This window comes from Chelonia mydas, chromosome 1 (assembly GCF_015237465.2).
Source record: "Chelonia mydas isolate rCheMyd1 chromosome 1, rCheMyd1.pri.v2, whole genome shotgun sequence".
In the NCBI taxonomy this organism is placed as follows: domain Eukaryota; kingdom Metazoa; phylum Chordata; order Testudines; family Cheloniidae; genus Chelonia; species Chelonia mydas.
In genome coordinates this window covers 244,548,288-244,573,878 of record NC_057849.1, presented here as the reverse complement: position 1 = coordinate 244,573,878, position 25,591 = coordinate 244,548,288, and the positions used below count along the sequence as shown (strand labels likewise).

Below are 25,591 nucleotides of genomic sequence, written 5' to 3'. Positions count from 1 at the left end.
AAAATCGCTCACTAGAGGCTATTATCCAAAGCCTTTTGAAAAACTATATAATGTACCCCACTAATCCTTTATTCACCAGGATAACTCTTTTAACAGATTCTTACAAGTTAGAGAGGCAGGATTCACCGCCGCACCATGCTGTTTTATACTGTGATGGTTTGTGTGGGTTCTGTACCTGTATAGATGTTTTATAACTCTACCTTTAATGATTTTCTCAGATTCTTTTCCCCCCAGTATTAGAATGCGGTTCACTGGTATGCATTCCCCCTCATGCTTTGAGGTGAAAACTGAAACAAAGAAATCATTTTGCTTCTGTGAAATCTCTTTATCTCTCCGATTGCCCCCTTTGCACCACAGGATCCTGTCGGGTCCACCAACTCTCCTGCAAGCTTTCTATTTCTGATGTACTTAAAGAATTCCTTATTACTTGTCGCTCTCTATTTGCCTCTTTGTTCTTCAAATTTACTCTTAGCCCTCTTAATCTCCATTTTCCATCTCACCTGCCAAAGTTGTTCCTTTCTATTTGTATCACAAAGGCTGGATTTCCTTTTTTTTTTTTCTTTTTTTAAGGACACTTTTTTGCCTGGAATAAATTCTAGTACTTTGCCATGCAATTATACTATTTTTTTTTTTCAATCTCCCTTTTTTGCTTGGTCTGAGGTAGGCAGACCTTGGGGGTTTGCATCAAGGCATTCTTTAGGAATCTGCATGTTGATATTTTTGGATTTTTATTCCTTAACGTTCTCTTCAGACTCTTTCCAACTAACTCTGTCTTTAAAAAAAAATCACCTAAAACCTCAAATGGTGCACTTCTTGAAGTTTAATGCTGCCAGAGTAGATATGATCTTCTAGTTGTAATGCCAACCTTAACTATATTATAACTGTTATTTAGGGGTGGGAATTTCAAAGGGAGAATTTCAAATTTAGGGAGTTAGATACCCAAATTCTATTGAAATTAAATGAGAGTCAGGATCCTGTTTCCCTAAAGATGCTTTGAAAATCCCAGTCTAGAAGTTCAATATTACGTAATTCCTGAATAAACTCATTTCTGTTACTCAGGACTAGCTTTCACAGTAGCCTTTCTTCTTGTAAGCCCCCCTCCCTCTCCCCTGACTGTCCTGACTCCTATCCACACCTCCGCCCCCTGACAGGCCCCCTGGGACTCCCATGCCTATCCAACTGCCCCCTGTCCCCTGACTGCCCCCTGGGACCCTCTGCCCCTTATCCAACTCCCCTGCCCCCTTACCATGCCGCTCAGAGCACCAGGACTGGCAGCCGCGCCGCCCGGTCAGAGCCTGCCGCGCTGCCCGGCAGGAGCTCGCAGCCCTGCTGCCCAGAGCACTGGTGACATGGCAAGCTGAGGCTGTGGGGGAGAGGGGACAGCTGGAGAGCAGCCGGGGGCTAGCTTCTCCGGCCGGGAGCTCAAGGGCTGGGCAGGACAGTCCCGAGGGCCAGATGTGGCCCACGGGCCGTAACTTGCTCACCTCTGCCCTATGGAATCCTATGTTCTTCAGTTCCTCACTTCTGTGACTCAATCTATTTTTCCTTTGTAGCTTTGGTTATACTTATTTCAGTAGGTTTAAGAAATAACATCAGGTGCTCCCTGAATGCCAAGTTTTTTAGCTTCATCAGCTTCATTTTAAGAGAGACTGTCAAGTTCTGAGGTGGTATGACTTTCAGGCCTGATCCAAAGGCCAACTGAAGTCAGTGGAAATCTTTGCACTGATTTCAGGGTGTTTTAGATTGGGCCATAACTGTGGCTGCCTCTCTGTCTCTTTTATAACATTTTAGCAAACTCTGTCCTAGTAAACTGCTCATGGTATCCAAGAGCCTTATGTTGCTTGCAATCAAGTACATTATTGATATATATATATATATATATATATATGGTTGCATAGTAAATAGATGATCATTCTGGAACAGGTACAACTAACTGGGTACTTCTACCCTTACTAAACTGGCCAAGCTCCATTTCCTCCCCTTAACTCTAAATGCATTAAAAAAAACCCTGGTGCTTGATTACCTTCCTTGTACCTCACTGAAAATTTAGTTAACTGTTTTTTGAAATGCTCACTTCAGTTAGTCATACTTATACCTCTAAAATGTCCCTAATTTTAGTCTCAGAGGTACTTGTGTTCTATACCACATGGACATTCCCTTACTTCTGTTGTTGAAAATTATTTACGTGCAGAGTTAAGAAGCTGATGTTACAGAGACACTGTTTACAATCCCAAGGCATTTGCAGTTTTCTGCATGGAAATTTTTTTGCATCCTCCATTTTGGGACTTGGTAGGTGGAGAAGCAGCATGGCGACTCACCTCCTTTTTTCCCACTCAGCAGAACAAACATGGCAGTCTCTCCCTTACCGCCCACCTCCACATAAAGGAAAAATGTCAATGCATTACTCTTGAAAGCTTGTCTCTCTCACCAACAAAAGTTGGTCCAATAAAAAATATTGCGTCACCCACCTTGTCTCTCTAATATCCTAGGACCGACATGGTTACAACTACACTGCATATAGGGCATTACCTTAGCATGCAACTCACAAGCCATTCCCAGATCTGTGTGCGTCGTCTTTTTCATGTTACCTACACAGACACAACCATTGCAGAAGCAAATCAACTTGTGCAAGTGTGTGCTAATAGCAGGAGAGCCAAAGCTATTTGATCAGGAAGAGAGGTCAATATCAGAAATGTGGTGCAGTGTTTAACAGGATGATTTTGCACTCATGGGACAAAGGTCACTTGAACCCATTCTTAAATCCAGTGATTTTAGTGAACAGAAGGTTTAGAACAAATATATTTCTAAAAGAGGGGAAAAAACACATGGCCCTACGCTGAATGTAGGCAACTACCTTTCCCTAATTCTCCTCAAAGATGCATACTTAGGTTAGTAGCGTGTGCTGCACTCTTAAATTCTGTCTCTCAGCATTTTCATATAAACCATTTAATTGGATTATGCTGGATTTAAGAAGGAGCTTGTTCCTATTCTTGACCAGCTAAAGTCGCTCTTAGGTAGGATGCAGCCCATGGACACATGGGCTTAGTGCTGCTTGTCATCATGTAACTCTCTTAAAGCATTACACCTTTGGGTGTATTATGAGAGGCAAAGCAGCAGCAGTGATGGAAGTGAGCTGAGGTTGCTGTTTACCTGCATCTCCTAATGATGGTGCTTCTAGATCGGGGTCGGCAACCTATGGCAAGCGTGCCAAAGACGGCACGCGAGCCAATTTTTAATGGCACGCTGCTGTCTGCCTACCCCGGCAGACAGCAGCGTGCCATTAAAAATCCTGCCCTGCCCGGCCCGCTCTTCTCTGCCCACCGCTCTCCTTGCAGGGCAGGCACGTTTCCCCCTCCCCACGCCTCTTCCCCCAGCGTGCTTGGTTCCTGCCCCTCCTCCTCTCCCTCCCTGCAGCTGATCAGCTGATGGCCCTTGCTACAGAGGGGAGAGGGAAAAGCGGAGTTGCAGTGCGCTCTCTGCTCCAGGGACCTTGGGGAAGGGGGTGGAATCAGCATATCTCCTCCAGCCCCCTACCATTAGCCTTTCAGGGCAGGGGGCTGGGAGCATCCCCATGACCCCAGCCCACCGCCCTGAACCCCCCCACAACCCCAGCCTTGACTCCTGCACGCCCCACACATACCCAGCCTCCCCAGCCCCCTGCCCTGACTCCTGCATCCCCCACACCACATGCCCTGACTCTTGCAACCCCCACATCCCCACCTCCACCCCGAGCACCAAACGGGAGCTCCTGCACGCACCCCTCCCCACCACATTCCCACCTGCACCCCTCACACCAAATGGGAGCTGCCCAGGTAAGCGCTCCACACCCAAACCTCCTGCCCCAACTCTGAGCCCCCTCCCTCATTCTAGCTCCTGGCCAGACCCTGCACCCCACCCCCAGTCTGCTCCTTCACCCCCAGCCCTGTGCTCAGTGCACTCCCACCCTCAGCTCAGTGCAGAGAGAGGAAGAGAATGGGCTAGAACCAGGGAGAAGGTAGGTACCTACTCTATGTGGACAGGGCTGGGACCCCAGACCAGCAGCGGGCTGAGAGGGGCCGGCAGCCGGGACCTGGCTGGCAGGAGCCCGCGGACAGAACCCCAGACTGGCAGTGGGCTGAGCGGCAGCAGGCTGAGCTGCTCAGCCCACTGCTGGTCTGGGGTCCCGGCCACCGGCCCCACTCAGCCCACTGTCTGTCTGGGGTTCTGGCTGCCGGCCCTTTGCCAGCCAGGGTCCCGGCCACAGGCCCTGCTCAGCCCGCTGCTGGCCTAGGTGAACGGAACCCCAAGCCGGCAGCGGGCTGAGTGGGCCGGTGGTGTAATATCAGCATTTTAATTTAATTTTAAATGAAGCTTTTTAAACATTTTGAAAACTTTGTTTACATGCGACAACAATTTAGTTATATAATATATAGACTTATAGAGAGAGACCTTCTAAAAAAGGTTAAAATGTATTATTGGAACACAAAACCTAAATTAAAGTGAATAAATGAAGACTTGGCATACCGCTTCTAAAAGGTTGCCGACCCCTGTTCTAGATCATCTGCCAACACACTCCGGTGAGTGGTAACTGCAAAAGACAATTTGTGGCATTTTATTTAAAGTAGCTGACCATTTCACTCACTCCTTTCCTGCACTCTGCAAAAGCTTTGGTAGTTTTAAATCCTCCAGTCTTTCGAGTGACACCATGACATTTTCACAGCCTCTTTCATTCTCTTGCTTCAGTGGCTGGACTAAACTTCCAGAGCAGCAGGATTTTGGGAAAGAGGAAGAGAATAGCTTTAGTATATGGACCAGATGGTAATGGAAACTGCCGGAGATACTATCATTTTTGTCATATTACTGGTAGACACTGAAAGTCTGTTCTAACACCAACAGAAGCCAATGGGAATCTTTCCATTGAATTCAGTGGATACTGGACTGGACCTCAAGCCTGTGCTTTGTACAGTGGAGCTATGAGATGCTGCCAAAGCTGTGCTAGTAGAAAACCAATCAGTAGTGAGCTAGTCATATTCTAGAACATTGGAAAGGTTGACCTACTCCAATGCATTGCTATTTCCCCCCCCTTGTAACTCATGTGGATTTTCAAGGTCTGATTGATGCTTCACCTCCGTCACTGGTGGGATAAGTGTAGTGCTGCTCACAAGTGCTTAAGCATATAAGCACAAAATAAAGAGCCACTGCACAACCACGAGCAGCTGTGAGTACCTTATTCTATTTGTTCAAGGGCAGGTCTGGAATAGCAGATGGTGATACTAATCAGGACTGAGGTGCAATGGCAGTGCTGTGAGGGAGCAGAGCAATGGAACAGTAGGGATGCTACAAGTTAGGGCTACAGTGTGCGGGTAGTTCTGTGTCTTGGACAGGGATGGAACACATCGGGATGCTACAGGTTGACTGGATTTTGCTGCCACAGGTGTGTGGTGGGCCAGCAGGGATGTTACAGGTGAGATTGGAGAAGCATAGACAGAGCGGAGTGTGAAAAGATTACATTTCACTTGTCTGCAGTCAGCCTGGCTTAGCTAATGCTATTTAATGCTTCTCTCTCTGCAACACATTCATCCTTAAAAAGGGAAAAATATGATTCTCATGAGAAATATCCCAATGGGAAAAGGCACGACATGAACATTGGATTGTAATGAGACAAGGAATGATACAAACTTAACCTATTCATACTGCTGGTGGGTAGGAGTTGCCTCTCTCCACCGAAGTCAGGTGTTCACCAAAGTAATCCAGTCCTTAAATGTTGTGGACCAGTTCCTTGGCCGATGTAAGTTTGTGTGTGGCTTCACTGAATTCTGGCCTTGAGTGTCTTATTTTCAATGTAAAATATTCGAGAGGTTTCTGAAACCTTTTAAAACATCAATGATCTGGCCACTCCTAGTCTTTTTTCCCCTCCCTCATTCCCTCTGTGCCTTTGACGACTACTTTTCCATTTTTAACGTACAGTAGCCGAGATGTCAAAAAACAAAACAAAACAAAACTCCACACTGCACCTATCCTGAACCTCTGGATTCTGTATAGTACAATTTCAGTCTCTCTCAAAAATCCTCCTTCCTTTCCATCCACTGCCCCCCCCCCCCCCAAAATGAAAACCTACTGCTGGCGTCAAAATAGAACAAAAAAGTGGGGTAGAAAAATGTATCCTACACATTCCTTCTGATGCTCTGTTTGGAGGCAAGAACAGATAGTTGGAGTGCCATTGTGACTACAGGGAGAGCTCCTCTGAAAAGAATTCTCTGAGATGTGGAGGGAGTGGCAGAGCTGACAGCACAAAAAGCAGCATTGTGATGTTATCTGATTAAACTATGGCCATGTAGATCATTGTTGCAACCACTGTTATATATTTGCAACAAATCTTGTACAAAGGTTGTCAGTGAGGTGTCTATGAAAAGGTTATGATTTGCTGGTTATGATTATGCTATCTGTATGCATGTATCATTTTTGTATTTGAAATTATGAGTATTGGCTCTATACCTGTATTTCAAATGTTTGCTTCTGGGGTAACACCCACGTGGTAGTTAATCAGCACATCTTGGAGAGACTATTCAAATTAAGTGGCCCACCAAAAGGACACTTAACTTACAATGGACTGTGGGAGATACCCATCTACATTGAGTGGACTGTCCTGTAAACATGCTGTTTGGAGTATAGGTAATGGCTTCCTGCAATGACTGAGCAAAATTGGGCATGGACATGTGACTTGCCCATGTGACTCCAAACTCCCATCTTTTACTTTTAATTTTCCACTAGCTGTGCTGAGGTTTTTGTTTAAAACAATGGATTTCACTCCATATGGCAGAAGATCTAAAAGGCTCTGGAAACCCCTTCATTTTGCCTTTATCCTGCTCTAGCCTCTGTCCTGCGCAAGCCTCTGGACTATGAACTTATACTAATGGGAGCATTCTAACCAATAAACTGAGGACCTTCCAATGATTTGGAAGCAACCAGAGACTTCTTAACCCAGCAATTTATTCCATACAGGGATGAAAGTGGTAAGAAGCCGGTACCAGCCTGTATGCAGCCCACATTAAAGCGCTGCCACGGCAGCCCTTTAATGTCGCTGCCCCTTCCCCGTCGGCGGCCCTGCCAGTAGGGACGGCAAAAGGGGCAACAACGTTAAAGCGCTGCCGCGGCACTTTAACCTCATTTTCCCTCCCCCCCCTCACCCCCAGTGCTGATGGGGAGGACAAAAGGGGCAGCTGCGATTTAAAAGGGCCCGGGGCTCCTGGTCACTGCCACCACTTCTGTGGCAGTTGCCGGAGCCCCAGGCCCTTTTAAATCGCTGCTGGAGCCCCGGGCTGTGGGGGTCAGGCAGCGCAGATGGGCTGGCTGGGGTCGGCTGACCCCCCAGCCCCACCCCTTCTGCCCAAGGCCTCGCCCCTTCCGGGGGCTGGAGCTGGCCCCGTACTGGTAAGAATTAATATTACTTTCACCCCTGATTCCATCACTGCTACAAGCCTGAACCAAGAACTTTACAATTGTTGTATGTATTTGATTTCTTTAACCAATTTTAACCTTTTATTTTCTTTTTATAAATAAAGCTTTAGATTTTAGATACTAAAGGATTGGCATCAGCATGATTTTTGGCTAAGATCTGAGTTATATATTGACCTGGGTGTATGGCTGGTCCTTTGGGATCAAGAGAACCTTTTATTTGATGAGACTGGTTGTAAAGAACCACTCACCTTTAAATCCAGTGTTATTGGTGGTGACATAAGAACTGGAATACCTAAGGAAACTGCTTTTATGACTTCTTGTTAGCCAATGTGGTTAAACAGAAGTTTACTTTTGTTGCTGGTTTGGTATATCTTATAGAAGAATAGCCACCAGTTTTGGGTTGTGTTTGCCCTGTTTCTCAGCAGTTTGTCTTGAGTTCGGCATTCTCAGTTGTGACTCACAGAAGCATAGTTACAAGCCTATTTGAAGAGTTTAGTATTAGCGTTCCTCAGACTCCTGTGTTGTTAAATAACCCATCTCTTTTCCTAATGGTCCCAGTCACACAGCTGCATAAGATGAGGGATGTAACCATCTCTCAGGCTTTGGATTGATGTGGCAGGATCAAACCAGTAGTTACAATGGGGTTTAATTTACACCACAGCAAAAGAAAACAAAATGAAACAAATGAGGAGGAAAATCCATCAGTCATGTGAATGATGCATTACAGCAATTTACAGCTGCAGCCTGTTCTTTAAACAGGGGCTGGCTGAGCGAAATCAACCCTGTGGCTCTAGAGTAGATATTAGCAGGCAGTCGTTTGACCCTTATAGGTTTGTATATGCCACGCTGTCTGGAGTGGCTCAAGACTGTGAGTGCCTACCTTAGCGCAGAAACCCCAAACTGGTTGTATGTTCTATAATTAGATTTCCCCAAACCAGTAACATGTGTGAATGCCTAAAGCACTATCACAGTCTTACAATGGAGTCACAGACAATCCCCTTGGGCATTCCCATCTATCTTGCCACCCAGGCAAGCTGGACTTAGTGATAGATGATTGCTGTATACCAAAGATCACAAAATATTCATGTGGCTCCCAGTTCCAAAGGACCAGTCACTTACCCCAGGTCAGTTGTACTCAGATCTCAAACAAAAGACAATGTCTGTAGTCAATCCTGTAATAAGCTAACTAAAGGTTTATTAACTAGGAAAAAGAAATGAGTTATTTACAGGGTTAAAATGGGAAACATACACACACAAATGAGTTACTTAGATTTAAAAAAGTAATTTAAGCTTCTATAATAAGCAGCTCTGTATGTCCTAGGGCTGACCCATGCCAAGCAGCATGGAGATCTCTTGCTTATATTTAGGAAACTTTGCCTCTGAGAGTCCAGACAGCATCAAGAGACCCAGTTTATTTTTGTCAGGGATTTTTATCCCCCCTTGATGGAGAATCCAAACTGATGGGATGAATTCGTATGCAGGCCTCTCCTTCCTGGTGGGAGTTACGAATGCAGTCAACAAGGTCTCTGTCCTTTGATGTTACACAATGCCTTATTTGTCTTCCGTGGGCCATCTTGTGTGCAGGATAAGCACTTTACATTAATTAATGCTGCTTTTTCTTTTGGTGAGTTGCACAATTAAAGAGGTTTACAATGCAAACATTCAATATAACTCTATAGCATGGGATACAGATATTGTAAGTAGGATTAATGCATGGAGCATCCTACAAACATTCTATAAAGTCTAAATACTAATACATTCTTATAAAACTAATATTGATTTTTAACTATACTAATGAAGAAAAATCCATTAGCACTAATTCAGTACAGCTATGCCATTTAATAAAGTAATGGCCAACTCCAGGCATTCAAAAACCATGAGTCAGCCCCCCCCCAATTATATTGTCTTAAAAATCACCAGATTTAAGAAAAAATTGAAGGTTCTTTTTATTTTTAATTCTTTTTAATGTGACTTGAGTGTACCCTAGGGCTTTTCTTTGCAACCATGAAACTTCTAAAAACTTTTTAAAATATGTGGAGATACTCATGAAATAACATGAATTTAGGAAATGAGATTTTAAGAAAAAAATCAAATATTGTAAAAGTCATGATAAAATCTTGAGCCTCAGAAACACTGTTAACATCAGTTGATTTTAAGGATCAGATTCTGACTCGTCACAGCTGGGAATTGAACCCAGGTCATCTGAATCCAGCTAGTACCTTAAGCAGAAAGCCATCCTTTCCCCAATTTATTTTGTATCCTGCAGGTGAGTCACTCTTTGAACATATAGAGCCAAGTGCAAAGTTATACATCTAGTAGCAAGAAATGTAGGCCATGCCTACAGAATGGGACGCTGTGAACTGGAAAGCAGTGGCCTTGAAAATGATCTAGAGAACATGGTGGACAAGCAGGCTTGTTTCTGTGGCAAAACAGGCTAATGTGATCATTGGAGGAATAAACAGGGGTATAGGAATGTATGCTGTATATAGTGTAGTTGAGACTGATACTGGAATATTGCATATTGTTCTGAAGTTCACAAATTTTAAATAGGTGTTGAATTGTAGAGGGTGCAGAAACAAAAGGTATCTGAGAGCTGGAGAAAAATGCCTTACAGTGAGAGACTTTTAATAACTCAATCTGTGTATCTTATCAAAAAGAAGACAGAGAGGTGAGTTGATTTCATTGTATGAGAACCTTCACATGGAGAAAATACTGAGTATTAAAGGGCTCTTTAATGTAATGGAGAAAGGCATAGCAAGGACCAGTGGCTGGAAGGTGAAGTCAGGCAAATTCAAATAGGAAATAAGGCACACTTTTTTAAAAGTGAAGGTGATTAACCTTTGGAACAAACTACTATTGGAAGTAGTGAATTCTCCATCTTTTGATGTCTTCCGATCAAGCTTGTGGCTCCCTTTCTGGGAAGTTATACTTCAGTCAAACACAAGTTATTAGCTCAATACAGGATTAAGTGGGTAAAATGTCATGCCTGTGATATACAGTATGTCAGACTAGATTATTTAATCATCCCTTCAACTCCATGAATCTATGAATCTGTCACACGAAGCTGGGGACCATGTCAGCCAATATGCTCAGGGAAGCAGAGTAGAAGAAAGCATGTGCTAGGTGTGTATAGATGGGTTTGATTTATTATTTGTTTCCTTATTTATTACATGCCTTTGTAAGGTGCTCATTGCCATAGCCCACAAGGGCCATTTATAAGCTTCCTGTGATGACCTACAAGCCCTCATTTCTATTATATGATTCTGTGCTCATTAGTCACACTTGGGACAGTGTTGACAAGTAAGGTAGCTGAAAGGCAATCCATGTTATCTTTCAGCCTGAAAAATAATTGGATTATTCCTCAGAATTACACATATATGAATTAAATTATGAGTGTAATCCATTGCTGTCATAGCCAGAGCAATAGTGTTATGTCCCATATGTCCCCACCTTGCATTCTGTATTACTTCATGAACAACACTGGCCTCATTCTTTAAGATTTTTTTATGTCCATCAAGTCTCAGAAGGTTACATTCTCTATGAACCATTTTAGTACTTCCCCCGAGATATGTGGTATGAAACTGCCATCTAACAGACCCAAGTGGGAAAGTGGGAAAGAATGGGGATACTAGAGGGATCACAAAAGAATCACTCTGTATGGGGAGGTCCATAATTTCACAAAAGCCCCTTTGAATGTTTATACATAATACAGTGCCTGTAGTGGTATTGCTGATCTAATTCTCACAGCAAATAGGGTAACCTTGTCTTCAGAGCCAATTAGAGTAACTGTTCTACATACATATACATAGAACACATGTAGTTTGGGTACTGCATTTTATCACAGCTATAACCTCACATATACTCAAGTGTAAGTAATCAAGGAAATATCTAATTTTCCTAAATAATACCAATGAGAGAGAACCACCAACTATTAAGCACCTTGTTTCCTAAATGAGCAGATAAGAGAACCATTTGCTTCTCACAAAGTATTGGCTATGTCAATTAACTATGCCAATCAAATTGCCAGCTGATATTGATAATGTAACTTGAAACTAAGAGACCTCAAGTTAGGGAATATTTTAGGAATTTAACCTATTATGAGCTGCATATTTTAACAGGCATCAAATACTTACTCTACTAGAGACATGTCATGAAATAATGTGAAAATATAAAAATAAAATACATTTAAAAAGCAAAATTTAATTTTGAAATGAAATTTCAATTTTTTTCTGAAGTAAAATTTTCAGAAGTAAGGTTTTTTTTTTTTTTCAGAATTTCCATCTTTTGGGAAATTTTGAAAATATTTATTTTCATTCCAATTTGCAATGAAAACAAATTTTGAAATGATGTCATTTCCCATAAAAGAGAAATTCTGAGCTTTGACCAGCTCTACTTGTCTCTGCTTTGGGCATCTGTGGATGTGAGGTACTCTCCAAGTTCAAACGAGCAGCTTTGACAGTGAACTGGGCTGGTCAAAGAACTGGGCTGCATGAGGAATCCTTTTATTAATATAACCTGATTTCAAGGAGAGGAGGACACTGACCTCCATAACAGCGTATTCACCTCATTATTATGTTAGAAAGGTGTTGGACTGGAACTCTGGAAACATGGATTCAGTTCCTGGCTCTGTCCCAGGCTTCCTATATAATCTTGGGCAAATCACTTATTAATCTTTCTGTGTCTCTCTTCGCTATCTGTAAAATGGGGAAAATAATACTGCCTTTCTCCTACCCTTTTATCTGTCTTGTTTTTAGACTGTCATCTCTTTGGGTCTGGGACTTTATCATACTATGTGTCTGTAACAGTGCCTAGCACCCTGATCTTGGTTGCTATTGTAATACTACTACCAATAGTAAAGAGTGATCATAATGAAAACTAGAAGCAGGGTAACGGATCACCTGGTAATCCCAGTACTACTCCGTGCACAGGCAGTGCACTTGGGTACCTTATATGTCTATTCACTAGGCAGCTAGGGACATAAAATATTAATACTGACTTGTCAGAATAGTAACAGAGTAGAAAACGTAATGAAGAATCACATCCTCATCTAATATAATTGGGATTGTATTCGTACTTGCCATTGTCCACCACTCAGAAGCAGCTTGCTTGAGTAAAATCTAAGAGGTCCTTAGGCTTGTGAGGATGCAGAATTGTAGCTGCTTATTACTGTAAATATTATTTAAATGCAAATTAAGTGCCTTCTGAAGAAATGGAATTTCCATTACATTTTTTGTTTATTATAGAAGGCCTGGAGGTTGCAGATACCATGTGGGTCATTTAGCATGAAGCATTGTACAGTATATGACTTTGGAAATATGATCTGGGGGAAGGCTCCCCTTTTGAAGGGAGGTCAGAAGAGAAAAACAGAGAACTCAGCACAGGTATAAGCAGGGAGGGTAAGATGAGAAAAGTGAGGGAATATTGCAGCCTGGTTGGCATAAGAAGAGGAAATCAGGAATGGAGAACCGTGACTGGGGGATTGAGGAGGGGGGCATGTGGAAATAGTAGTGAGCACTGAAGGATCCATGAATCAGCTGGTCTCCCTCTACATATACACTTTATTCTATTTGCCCCTTTTAATCTTTACCTGTTTTTTTTCTTCTTCAAGTGGAATGTTGAGAAAGTTCTGTTTCCAAATTCAAGAGAAATGTTGGTTGTACTGCCAAAGCTCAGCATATTTGAAATCTAGCTCAGTTTAAGCACTGACTTGAGGTATAATAAAATGGAAACATCATGTCAGTAGGTTTTGAAAGATCAGATCCCAGAAGAATCACAGAATAAAAGGATGGGAAAGATCTATTAATTCATTTCCCTGAAAATGCATAAGTGTACCATTAAGTACATTTCCTAGGGCAGATTCTCAGCTGCACCTAATAATATTTGGGCATGGAGGCACAGGGGTGGAAAGGTGCAGATCTAGACTTCCTAATCTTTGGGGTGGTTCTACACTGGTCCAGTTCTCTGGTGTAGCTTAGAGCAGCCTCTAAACTCTTATTTCACCAACTATATTTCAAGCAAATATCATACTGTCCCATTGTCTATCAGGACCCACTGTTTCCTGATTTATGTTTGTGATAATTGCATTGATATAATTATTAAACAGGGGTATATTTAGCTGTGCCTGGGATATGGTGCTTTCTACAATAGTCCAGAAAATTGAGAAGGGCTAAAGCTTGAGACTCAAAAGCTACGTGTAGGATGTCTAAATTAGGGCCAGTGGAAAGAGTTCAGTGGGAGTCAGATAAGACCCATAATCTTTAATCTGCCATTACCCCAGGGAACTCCCATTGGATGGCCTAAAGAAATAGGGCGTTCTTTGGAACATGTTCTATTCTGTAAGTAAGAGTAGGAAATATTGTTAATTTGATTGTGCCATCTCTCCCATGGAGAGATGTCTATATGGCTAGGCCTCTGAAAACCTAATATTAGGTGTGTTTATTGTTTAAATAACACAGGGAACAGTAATCTCCAGAGACCTGAATGACTACAATTTGCAAGCAAAGGTCCTGGGGTATGGGAGAACAGCTTTAAAAGGCTTGGCCAGAGGGAGTATAAATCCTGCATTATTCCAGTTAACTCTGTGTCTTGAAACATGACTGAATTCGGACAGACCATCCTGCCAATGGGACTGTGCAGTTCCCTGCCTGTGTCACCAACACAGAATCACATCAGGCTTTTAATGTTTTTGGTGGGAATTCCACTGTTCCCAGGACCCAGAGCATTCAAGCTCCCAGAACAGCAGTTTGGATCTCTAGAGCACGCTGAATTGAGGAGTGGTAGTCAGGGTTTGGTATTATTGTCAAGCAGATGATGGGCAAGGAAACCATATAGCCAGTGTGTAGATGTTTGACATGCAGCAACAAAGGTATAAGTCTGGATTATACCTGGATAGGGGCACAAGCATTTTTTTGTGATTTCTAGATGTTTATGCCAAGTGGGGAGACTGCACCCTCCCCCTCATAGGCATCACAGAGGGAACCACAGTGGCAGCTTCACAGTCAGATGATGTTTCAGTCTGGTTGACCACATTGTGATGTCTGATCGTGTGACCTAGTTCACTGCTTGAGGACTTGGGCTTTTCAAGGCTTTGGGGTCAGAAATGGAAAGAGGCACAGGCACTGACTGTTTTACTTTTTCTGGTGGGTGCTCCGCCCCAAGGCCCTACTCTCGCTTCGCCTCTTCCCGCCCCACTCTGCCCCCTTCCCCAAGGCCCCCCTGCCCACCCGCTGGTCACAGCTCTCCACCCTCCCCCAAGTGCCTCCTGCCAGCCACCCAACAGCTGATTGGCAGCCCCACCGAAGAGCTGTGGCTGGTAGGTGCTGAGCACCCCCTATTTTTTTCCATGGGTGCTTGAGCCTTGGGGTGTTTTCCTAGCACTGTGTTAGCTAGTTTCATGCAGAGAGGCTGAGTTGGAAGCAGCCATGTAGGAGGGGATTTTTATTGTGTGGGCACTACAGATTTTGTTTTTTTGGTTTGCCATGAGACAGGACTTTCCCTGAATGTGAGACAAGACGTCCCATCCCTAGGTGCAGTTCTTGGAGAGAGCAGTCCTGTCACCATCAGCTTATGTAGGATAAGCAGAGTTGGCGTGTGAAGTGGGCCTGATGTTTTCAGGATAAGGACACAGTCTGGATCAAGCTGAGGATGAAAATGGGAAAATCTTCAAGGACATGTAGTTAGGTAAGGATAGTTTTAAGCTTCTAGAGAGGCCACTATTGTTGCCTTCTCCCACTCCTCGGTGAGCCAGTTGGCTGGATTCTGGCTTTTTAAGTTTAATTTTGGGGAGTGTGTTTCACCTGCAAAGGTGCCCCACTATATATATGCATCCTTTGTCTAGTATCTTCCCAAGCTATGGCTTTGGGGAAATATGTCATCTTTAGGGAGCCATTTGCCACTGCTTCTTGCCTTCTATTAAGTTTTTTGCTGTCCTGCAGATCAAACGGTGCAGATATGTAAACTCCTTGCTGCTGCTGAATCTCCAGTCTGGTATTGACCCATCCCCTCTGCAGTACCACTGAGTTCCCTGCTTTTTTGTGCTGTTAGAATCTACAGTAGAGCTGTGTGTAATGGCATATTTTTCTATCTGTAATACAAATGGTCATTTTCTCCTCAGAAGAAGGAAAACAAATCCAAAAAGCTTTAGTGTGAGAAAAATGTTCTTGCTTTTTCACTAGCCCAGGCTGCTGATGTGATATTCGTTTCACTTGGTGGCAGTGAGAATTTTTTCATGTTGACTTGTTCCCGGAGGGGCATCTCAAGCAGGGAGACTATCCCAAGCACTGCTGGGAGGGGTGGGGAAACTGGAAATGTGTACTGCTGCTTCTAAATGAAAAAGACATTACCTCTTAATTGCACTTGATGTTGGTAGGTGTAAACATCTCCATTTTCTGAAGGTGGGCACAAAAAGAACTGGGATGGCACAATTAGAGGGGATGGGGATTAAGGGAAAAACAACTCCAAAGCCTTAGGTTACCTTCTGAAGCATTTCAGAACCATGGTTTGCACTCTGGTTTGTTTGATCTTTTAATTTGCTTTTATTCTTCCTTGAAATGATTTGCCCATCCTTAATGCTTGAAAAAAGAGGGTTTTTTTGGTCTGTGTGAGAGAGAGACACACATACACTCATTGCAAATGTCCATCCCTTTCTGCTCCCCCAAATAAAGTTCTTAGCTGGAGAAGGAGCTGAGGAAATAACTTGCACCCTGAATAACATCTTCTTCTTTCTTTGTAGAAACGCTAGTTTTTGAAAGTGGACTTACCTCCTGTGCTTTTCTTTTTCAAATCACATAACTTCCTGCATGAGGTAACCTTTTCTATCTCTGTCTTTCTCTCTTGCTCTCTCTCCTGGATTGCTTTTCAATCACCATTGCTCTCCGGGTCTCTCGCTCTGTGATGAATGAGTTCATTCATCTTTCTCTCAGGGGCTCTGTGAAAAGCTTTAGATTTCGCCTGCTCCCATTTTTTTCGCTCTGCTATTCATTTCCATGGAGATGGAGAAAGGGGGTGGGGGGCAGAGTGGGTGGCAGTGGGGTCAGAGGTCAAGAGTGGCCACTTTCTGAATTACAGCTTTGAATTCCATTAAAGGTGACACATTGTAACCTAGAGTAACTCTCCAAGAACTTGGCTGTCAAAGGAATCAAAGCAAAGAGAGAGGGAGGAGAGGGGAAGGAGAAATTGCATAGAAAGAGGAATCCAAGTGCTTGGAATCTCTGTCAGGATTATGTCTGGTGACTTAATATAGAGGTAATTCATTTGTGTAACCATACATCACCCTTCAGTGAGGCTGCACGCTGAAGTCTGCATGTGGATGGAGTGTGTAGTGCAGAGAGAATGCCCCCTCCCACCTTCAGTGAACAAATTTCATCTCCTTGATTAACAACAAAGACTAAGAAAATGGGGCACAGAGAAATGTTTTGACCCATCTGTGATTTCTTCATATTATTATTATTATTTGTATTACAGTAGAGCCTAGAGACACCAGCCAAGACTGGGGCTCTGTTGTGCTTGGCACTGTACAAACACATGCTAAGTGATAGTGTTTGCCCCAAACAGCTCTAGACAAGACAGACAAGTGATAGGAGAAAGGAAATACTGTGATCCCCATCTTACAAATGAGAAACTGAGGCACAGAATGATGACAAGACTCTTAAACCAAACAGCCAGTTATCTTGCCCAAGATCACATGCAAGTCTGTGGCAGACCTGGGAGTTTAACTGAGATCTCTAAAGTCTTGGTTCAGTGTCTTAAACAGAAGACCATTCTTTCTGTCTGGAGAAGAAAGGATTTTAAGAGGGAGGGATCTTTTTGGAGCATGATGCATTAGTATAAAAATTTGGCAAACCAGCGTAGATAAAAATGGTGTGGACCTTCCTCCATCTCTTGAATCATTTATTTTATTTAATTTTTATGTTTTGTTTGTTTATTTTTGGTTAAGGCTCTATAACATTGAGAGAAGACCATTCTTTCTTCATTTTTGGGTCTGCCTCTATGCTTCCTAGTTTGGGCTGGGAATGGAAATACCAAAATACCTGAGGAGAGTCTTTCCTTGTGATCATTCTAGCCTGACAAGAAAGAAGAAGAATTGGAAATGAAAGACGAGAACCAGCTAAGTATTGCTAAGCACAAAACATTAAGGTGTTTTCAAATGTCCAAACTTTTAGGTGCGTTTTAAAAACTATCATTTTGAGTCACCTGTCACTAATTAGTATCACAGAGTCCATCTGGTACAGATGTGCCTTCTCATCTGACAAGAGAATAAATATTTAGTAATCATCCCTAATTTTTCACTGCTACCATTACTGGGAGGAATGCCATTCTATATCTTCCAGTTTGACCAATGGAATAACAGTCCTATTGTTAAGTGTAAGCTCAGCTCACGAGCCTGAAAAATACAACAATCTAGAATCACCAAAATTGGTGAGTGTGTCGAGGCGTAATGTTAATATACAAACTGTATGACCATATCTAAGGTCCCTCAAGAAATACCTATAGGCCCAGATTTTCAGAAGTGCTGAGCACTCGGAGTTCAAATTGACTTCAGCTGGAGTTGTGGGAGTTCAACATCTCTAAAGATCAGCTCCGTGTGGTTTACTCTAATGTGTGTGGGCTGTAAACTGAACCAGTAGCAGCACTTAAAATATATTCTGGGTTATAAATTAGGCCCGTTCCATCTCCAGATTGGAAATTTGGTTCCTGCTCTGTTTTCATTTTTAGATGCTTCCTCTATGGTGTCTGGAATCCACTTAGGGCAGAGTTTAACTACCATTCTGTACTCTCCTGTCACTTGAAACAGAACAGATATGATGCAGTGTCTGAAATCAAAATTAAAGGAAAGAAAATAACAATTAATGTGTGAGGATTTATGCACCCTCTTCTGCATTGTTTGTCCCTACGTTCCCATCCCTCTTCTGTTTTTGCTCCCTGACTCAGATCAACCCTTGCTTCCCTAGACGAGTCCTGCTTTCCCATCTCACCCCGTGCTCTTTTCTTACTTCTGTTCTAGTCATATCTGTCTTTCATGAATTGTAAAAGAGGGGAGTGAAGTTTGATAAGTAGCCAGTGTTGTATGTGACACCTAGGACCTTGTAAAGGCTTTAATTTCTTTCAGTGATTATGTAGGAATTTTATGTAGGTTCTTTCACACTCCCATTGGATCCCTGAGGCTAATCCTGCTCCCCACAGTCACTTGCCCCATCATCCTTGTACTTCACACCAAGGAGTTTAGATGGTACCTGCTTCTTAACTGGTTCCCCTTCCTCTCAGGAAGACCCTAGCTGGTAAGCCCTCTTGGTGATGTAAACAGCAGAGGTCCACCAAAGTACTTTCACCACGTTCATTATATGTCTTCTTTCTTATGCTCCAAGTACAGTACAACCATATAGCAGCAGTTATGAGGCACCCCCTTCCTGCTCCCTAGGTTAGCCTTTTATACAGTCTGCTTTCCTTCCTGGGTTCTCCAGCTCGGTGAGCTAATTACCTCATTAACTCATCAGGCTACCTGCAGGTGTAAGTGCTGTCTTCACCACACTCAGTGCCCTGGGTGTTCTAAGTGGCCAGGGTGCTGGCTTCCACAGAGCCTAATTTGAAGTTGTCAACAGCACGCTGTCACAACTGGCTGTAAAGTTCCTGACTGGTCAACGTGAGTTCCATATACACTGTCTGGTACAGGGCAAGTGATGCCTGCAGCAAAGTTTCCGATATGTTGCCATTAGAACTGGCTGGAAACGAGAATTTCTGTTCTGTGAAAAATGTCAAGCTTTGGGACATAACTTCATCTCCAATGGGATGAAAAACCAACATCTCCAACTTTTTTGCAGAATGGAAATTCTGCAATATTGCATTTCACCAAAACATTCCCCCTGCAGGAATATTTCTATGATTCGGGGCGGGGGATGCTCCCCAGGCTGCCTGACTGGTCAGCTGGAGCTGAGCACCTAGGGAACAGGTCACAGAGGAGCTGGAGGTCCCAGAGAGTCAGGCAGCCCAGCGGCTAAATGGGTGTGGATCCAGGCAGCCTAGATTCCTCAGCAACCCTTCAGGTGGGTTACTGGGGAGCTGAAGAGCCCAGGGAGGTGGGTGGGTGAGGTGGCAGGAAAGAAGGCAGCCTGGCTTGTCTTACTTTCTCCTTTCCATAAAAAGTTTAGATGGAATCGACATGTTCCCATGGTATGTTTCAGTTTCATTGAATCAGCATTTTCCAACAGAAAACTGTTCCAATGGAAAATTTTTGACCAGCTCTAGCTGGCATGCTTAAGGTCAAAGAAGGTGTGCCCTCTTTTTACATATTAGATAAAAGGACTCTGCTGAAAGGGAAGGCTGTTTGGTAACAGGCCAAATGGGAACTAAGGTGGAAGGGATGGGTTCCTGTTGATATAGGGAGGAGGGGATCCTTATAGAACGGTCTGTTAAAGCCTTGTGACACACAGATTCCCTGAGCATTTCATAAGGCAGGCTTCCAGTTTCACAAAGTGAATATGATCCACAAGTCTTGTACAAATCACTTAAGTTCACCTCTCCAGCGACTGACTTCTCCTCCCTGGCATTTAAACCCTTCCCCTCCACCCAATCACTTTGCTGTTCTGCCATCTGATCTGTCATTCTCTCTAGTATCTTTCATCCAGTTTCTCATGCGGAGAAGTGAGGTGAGGTCCTGGGGATAAGCAGACGGGATTTTCCACATGGCCGTGTGGTTACATGGAAAATCTGACAGCTCAAGCTCTCTGCTTCTCCAGAGCTAACACTACTAAGTGGGTTATGCAATCTTGTCTGCTTGTGCTTTTGCTTCCCTTTCAGGGATGTTGACTGTAGTTTGCATATGTCTCAACCTCCTGAAGCCCAAATGTGGGACAAAGTGAGTCTGCAAGCATCAAAATGAGGCACATTAAAAATAAGTGATAGAAGCTTGAAACAAAGTGAGATGAATTATTTTAGCATCAATAACTGTATCTATAATAATAATAATTAATAAGCAATGGTCACATAAACACCACCCTATACCAGAAACCTACTGACCGCTATACTTACCTACATGCCTCCAGCTTCCATCCAGGACACACCACACGATTCATTGTCTACAGCCAAGCTCTAAGATACAACCGAATTTGCTCCAATCCCTCAGACAGAGACAAACACCTACAAGATCTCTATCATGCATTCTTAAAACTACAGTACACACCTGCTGAAGTGAAAAAACAGGTTGACAGAATCAGAAGAGTACCCATAAATCACCTACTACAGGTCAGGCCCAACAAAGAAAATAACGAAACGCCACTAGCCATCACCTTCAGCCCCAGCTAAAACCTCTCCAATGCATCATCACAGATTTACAACCTATCCTGAAAAATGATCCCTCACTCTCACAGATCTTGGGAGACAGACCAGCCCTTGCTTACAGACATCCCCCCCCAACCTGAAGCAAATACTCTCCAGCAACCACACACCACACAACAAAAACACTAACCCAGGAATCTATCCTTGCAACAAAGTCCGATGCCAACTCTGTCCACATATTTATTCAAGGAACACCATCATAGGACCTAATCACATTAGCCACGCCATCAGGGGCTCGTTCACCTGCACATCTACCAATGTGATATATGCCATCATGTGCCAGCAATGCCGCTCTGCCATGTATGTTGGCCAAACTGGACAGTCTCTACGCAAAAGAATAAGTGGGCACAAATCTGACATCAGGAATCATAACATGCAAAAACTGGTAGGAGAACACTTCAACCTCTCTGGCCACTCAGTAAAAGATTTAAGGGTGGCAGTTTTGCGACAGAAAAGCTTCAAAAACTGACTCCAAGGAGAAACTGCTGAGGTAACATTAATATGCAAACTAGATACCATTAAGTTGGGTTTGAATAGAGACTGGGAGTGGCTGGGTCATTACACATATTGAATCTATTTCCCTAAGTTAAGTATCCTGACACTTTCTTGTCAACTGTCTAAATGGGCGATCTTGATTATCACTACAAAAGTTTTTTTCTCCTGCTGATAATAGCGCATCTTAACTAATTAGCCTCTCACAGTTTGCATGGCAACTTCCACCTTCTGTGTGTGTGTGTGTGTGTGTATGTATGTATATATATATATATATAAAATCTTCTTACTATATGTTCCATTCTATGCGTCCGATGAAGTGGGCTGTAGGCCACGAAAGCTTATGCTCAAATAAATTTGTTAGTCTCTAAGGTGCCACAAGTACTTCTGTTCTTTTTGCGGATACAGACTGACATGGCTGCTACTCTGAAACCTATATCTATAATGACAGTCTCATGATGCCACAATTACGAAGCAAATCATTTTACAGTAATAAAAGTGATAGCACTCCAGAATTGCATGGAACAAAGGTAAATGTGTGTCTGAGGAGACAGATGAGTGGTATGGCTGCCCCTGGATGGTTGTTATGATGGACATTGATGTATGAGTGATGATCCAAATGCCAGTCTAAGGGTTTAGTTCCAGGGTGCAAATGCCAGTCTGAGGTAACTGTTAACACAATCCCTTGAATCCTTAGTCATACACACAGTCTTTACTCATGTGACTACTTTTGTGAATAAGCAACAAAAGTATGCAGGACCAGGCTCTCTGTTACCAGGAGAATGGTTTCCTTTAACAAATTATTTCAAATGAATGCAGTCTGAGGGAACCTTCTATGTGACGTACAGTAGTGCTGACTCAAATTTATTAACACATTTCGTCTGTGACAAGGACTGTAAATTCTGATCTGCAAATGCCTTGCCATCTCCTTTCTTCCCAAAGGAATTTTCCAGCCCTCTTGGTTAATATAGTAAAAGTCCCAAATTCCTTTCAGCTAAGGCCTCAAATCAGTGGCCAAATTTGGAGGTTTGAGACCGTGGGGAACATTTTAAAGCCATTTAAACAACCAGTGTAGCAATAATTTGACTAGCTTTTACAGCTACTCACTACTTTAGGAGTGGCTGTTTCCAGAAGCCAAAAATGATGGAAAGCTGTCCAATCAGAACTGCCCTTTGGAGCAAGTGAGATAAGATTGTAGCTCCAATGTATTGAATAGGAGGTAAAGAAAGGCTCAAAGCTTTACAAGCTGAAGGAATGCTCAATTGTTTTGCCATATTAATGTTTTCCAGAGTTACTGATCACCTAACACTCACCTGAACCCTAGTAGAGTAGACTGTTGCCAGCATAAGTGGTGAGTGTTCTGACTGAGAAGGGCCACCTGAATCTGCTGAGCCTCCCAGAAATGTTTTCCTAAAGAACCTCTGTGTATGTAACTTCTGAGTCTGCTTTTACTTCCCTGTGTTATTTCTGGCTCAGTAAATAGGGAGATGTAAGGCTTGAGCCTTGTGAGGTAGTTCGCTTAATCATCAGAGCTGTTTTGGCAGAAAGTGGCTTAAAAGCCCGGCTTGTGGCGGGGGAGAAGAATCCATAAATAGATGAGAGAGAGAATGGGATAGAACAGCCTTCATCACAAATCTGGAAACAGGTGCTGGAAATCCCACTCCTTTGATGTAGGACTTCCATTGTTAAATCTTTTAGCAGCCTCCAGACCCACATACGTTTATCTGAGACAGAACCAAACCAAACTGATCAGTTACCCTTTGGAAGTCTTTCATCTCCCAGTAAATAAATGTTTTCTTAGGGCTGCGTGCCTTAAACATAAATGACTAATGAGGGGGCTGCTCCCTAAAGCAGAGACAAGGTGTGTGGGAGGGGAGATTTCCACACATCACATCAGTGTACTGAGAACCATGGCAGTAGGTTGGCCTGCTGCCTACAGTGCCATTTCAAGAAGGCATGATTGGTCTAAATATCATTGGTCTAAATGCCCTGATCTAGTAACACTGCATTAGTGATGAAGATCACTGTATGGAGTGGGGAATACCATAAGACATGTTCCCAGGAGCATGCGGGGGTTGGTTGGAGTGCTGCTGTGTTCTGGCTATTCCTAGCTGCTGGGACAAAAATGCCTTTAGACCATAGGCAGCTAGATATAAATTAAAGCAGAGCCCCTGAGCTCTGAGCCACTGTGGGTGGTGGGAGTACACTGCAGCTCCCAGCCGCCGTGGAGGGATCCCCAGAGCTCCCGGTCACCATGGGCGGCAGGGGGTACCCCAGGCCTCCTGGCTGCCACAGGTTCCGGGGGGCTCCAAGCTGCCACAGGCGAGGGGACCCCACAGTTCATGGCTGGGCTCCCATAGCTCCTGGCCGCCACAGGCAGTAGGGGACCCCACAGCTCCCAGTCGCTGGGGGAGGGGCACCCTGGAGTTCTGAGCCCCCACGGGTTGTGGGGGCCACTGGAGCTCCTAGCTGGCCCCACAGCTGCCCAGTGGCTCCACATTTTGTCATGGATATTTTGAGTAAAAATCAGGGACAGGTCACGGGCTTCGATAAATTCTTCTTTATTGCCCATGACCTGTCCCTGATTTTTACCAAAAATATCTGTGACAAAATCTTTGCCTTAAATCATTATATGTACAGATATGAATAAAGTTCTTAGGTCAGTTTCATAGCATAGGTGGTGAGCTGCTGAGTTGTAAAAAGTTCTTTCAGAATCAATTCCATAGGTTATAATCCAATCAGCAGTCCATGTGTAGAGTCTGTTTAAATTCTTTCATGAGAAATAGCAGGGTAATCCAGAATGAAGCTGGAGACTTCAGTCTTGTGACTTAAACTTCCCTGACGAAGTGCAAGCAGATCTCAGATGATAGGATCAGGCCCTAGAGTTCTTTTGTAGATCTCTGGCAGGCTACGATAGCCTCTTGACAGCAGATAACACAGCGGACATTCCTTGGATGAAGAATAGATAATATACATTGTTACTTTGAATTAAACCACCTATTTCCTATGTATACATAGGTAATTAGCTGTATTCATTTGCATAAAGTAATTACCCATTCAAGCAGTTCATAGTTTATTACAAACTTCAAAGAGAAACATAGACAGTGATATTATTATGCCCAAGTTTCATCTAAATGTTAATATTCCTTTTTGATCTTTGAATCAATAGGATATAGTAACAGAGAGGAACAGAAGTTTAGCATCTACAAGTTGATTAGATCACATTGTTAACATCTAACAAGATATAGGTAAACACAGGCAAATATAATTAGTATTTACTTCTAATTCTCTAACAATACAGAACCCTCTTCCATTTAAGATGGCTTTGATAATTATCTACAAAAAACAACTCTGTTTACCATTTCATTACTTCCCTAATATGTTCTTAAAGGTTGATCTTGAATCACTTAGCCTGCTGGTCATTTAACACTCGCTGTCTCGGTGTCACACTGAATATTTTGTTTGCATACAAATCTGAAAAATTGAGGGCTGGGTGCTGGGGAGTTTTGGGTTGTCTCAAAGTGAAAATTCTTTGATTTATGGTGTACTGAAATGTTGACAGAAATTTCCTTACATATCTATATAAATGTTCTAGTTGACCAGAAATGCTGAAACAAACTGTTTTGACACTTCTGATTTACTTTTGTCTTTTTTGTAACTGAAAAAAAATATTGAAAATGACCCATATTGTTTTGGTCAATCCTAATTGGTATTTTTCAGGGAAAAAATGGGTTTGTACAAAAACTTTCATGTAGCTCTTCTCCTGAGTCTGTACTTTGAGCCTTTGGGCTCAGCTTTTCAGAAGGAGATGCTCATTGATGGTTTTCTCATGGAAAACATGTATATAATGTGATGAAAACCAATCACTTTTCTTCAAGTTTTTTTAACCAGTTTTAATAGAAAATTAAATTCCTATGGTATAATTTTACAGGAAGGTTTTTAAAAAAACCTAGAGAATTGTGATTTTTTTTAGAATTAAATTCAATAGATTTTTAAAGTAATTTCTGTTGAGTCCTATTTGTTTCATTACTATGATATTCTATAGGACTTTTTCTTTATAGGCTTCCCCTTAAGAAGTTTCAACTTAAGCTACAGTCTACTAGGGTTGGAAGAAAACTTTTTGGAAAGAAAAGTCAGTTTATTTTTCCTCATTTCCCTCATCAAGGTTTTAAATTCTAACTCATCAGGGCCCAAAACCTTCTAATCAAGTTGTGACGTGCTTGAACAACCACCCCAGTCTCTGTGTCTCTTTAAAGCAGTTGGAATTAGCTGGGCTGCTGTCTGTACTGAGGTTCCTTCTCAATTAGCATTCTTGTTGCAGCCCACTTTTCAT

At 42.8% G+C, this 25,591-nt stretch overlaps 1 protein-coding gene across 3 annotated transcripts in view; it reads left to right on the top strand.

The window, feature by feature from the left end:
- PTN (pleiotrophin) overlaps positions 1–25,591 on the top strand; it is a 112,799-nt gene that overhangs the window by 24,045 nt on the left and 63,163 nt on the right. Inside the window, exon 2 of one of the 3 annotated variants that reach the window (XM_043541193.1) lies at positions 14,925–15,117. The exons of the other annotated variants lie outside the window; for them this stretch is intronic. The gene's annotated coding sequence lies outside the window, so the exon portion shown is untranslated. The remainder of the gene's footprint in view (positions 1–14,924; positions 15,118–25,591) is intronic. 3 annotated transcript variants of the gene reach the window in all.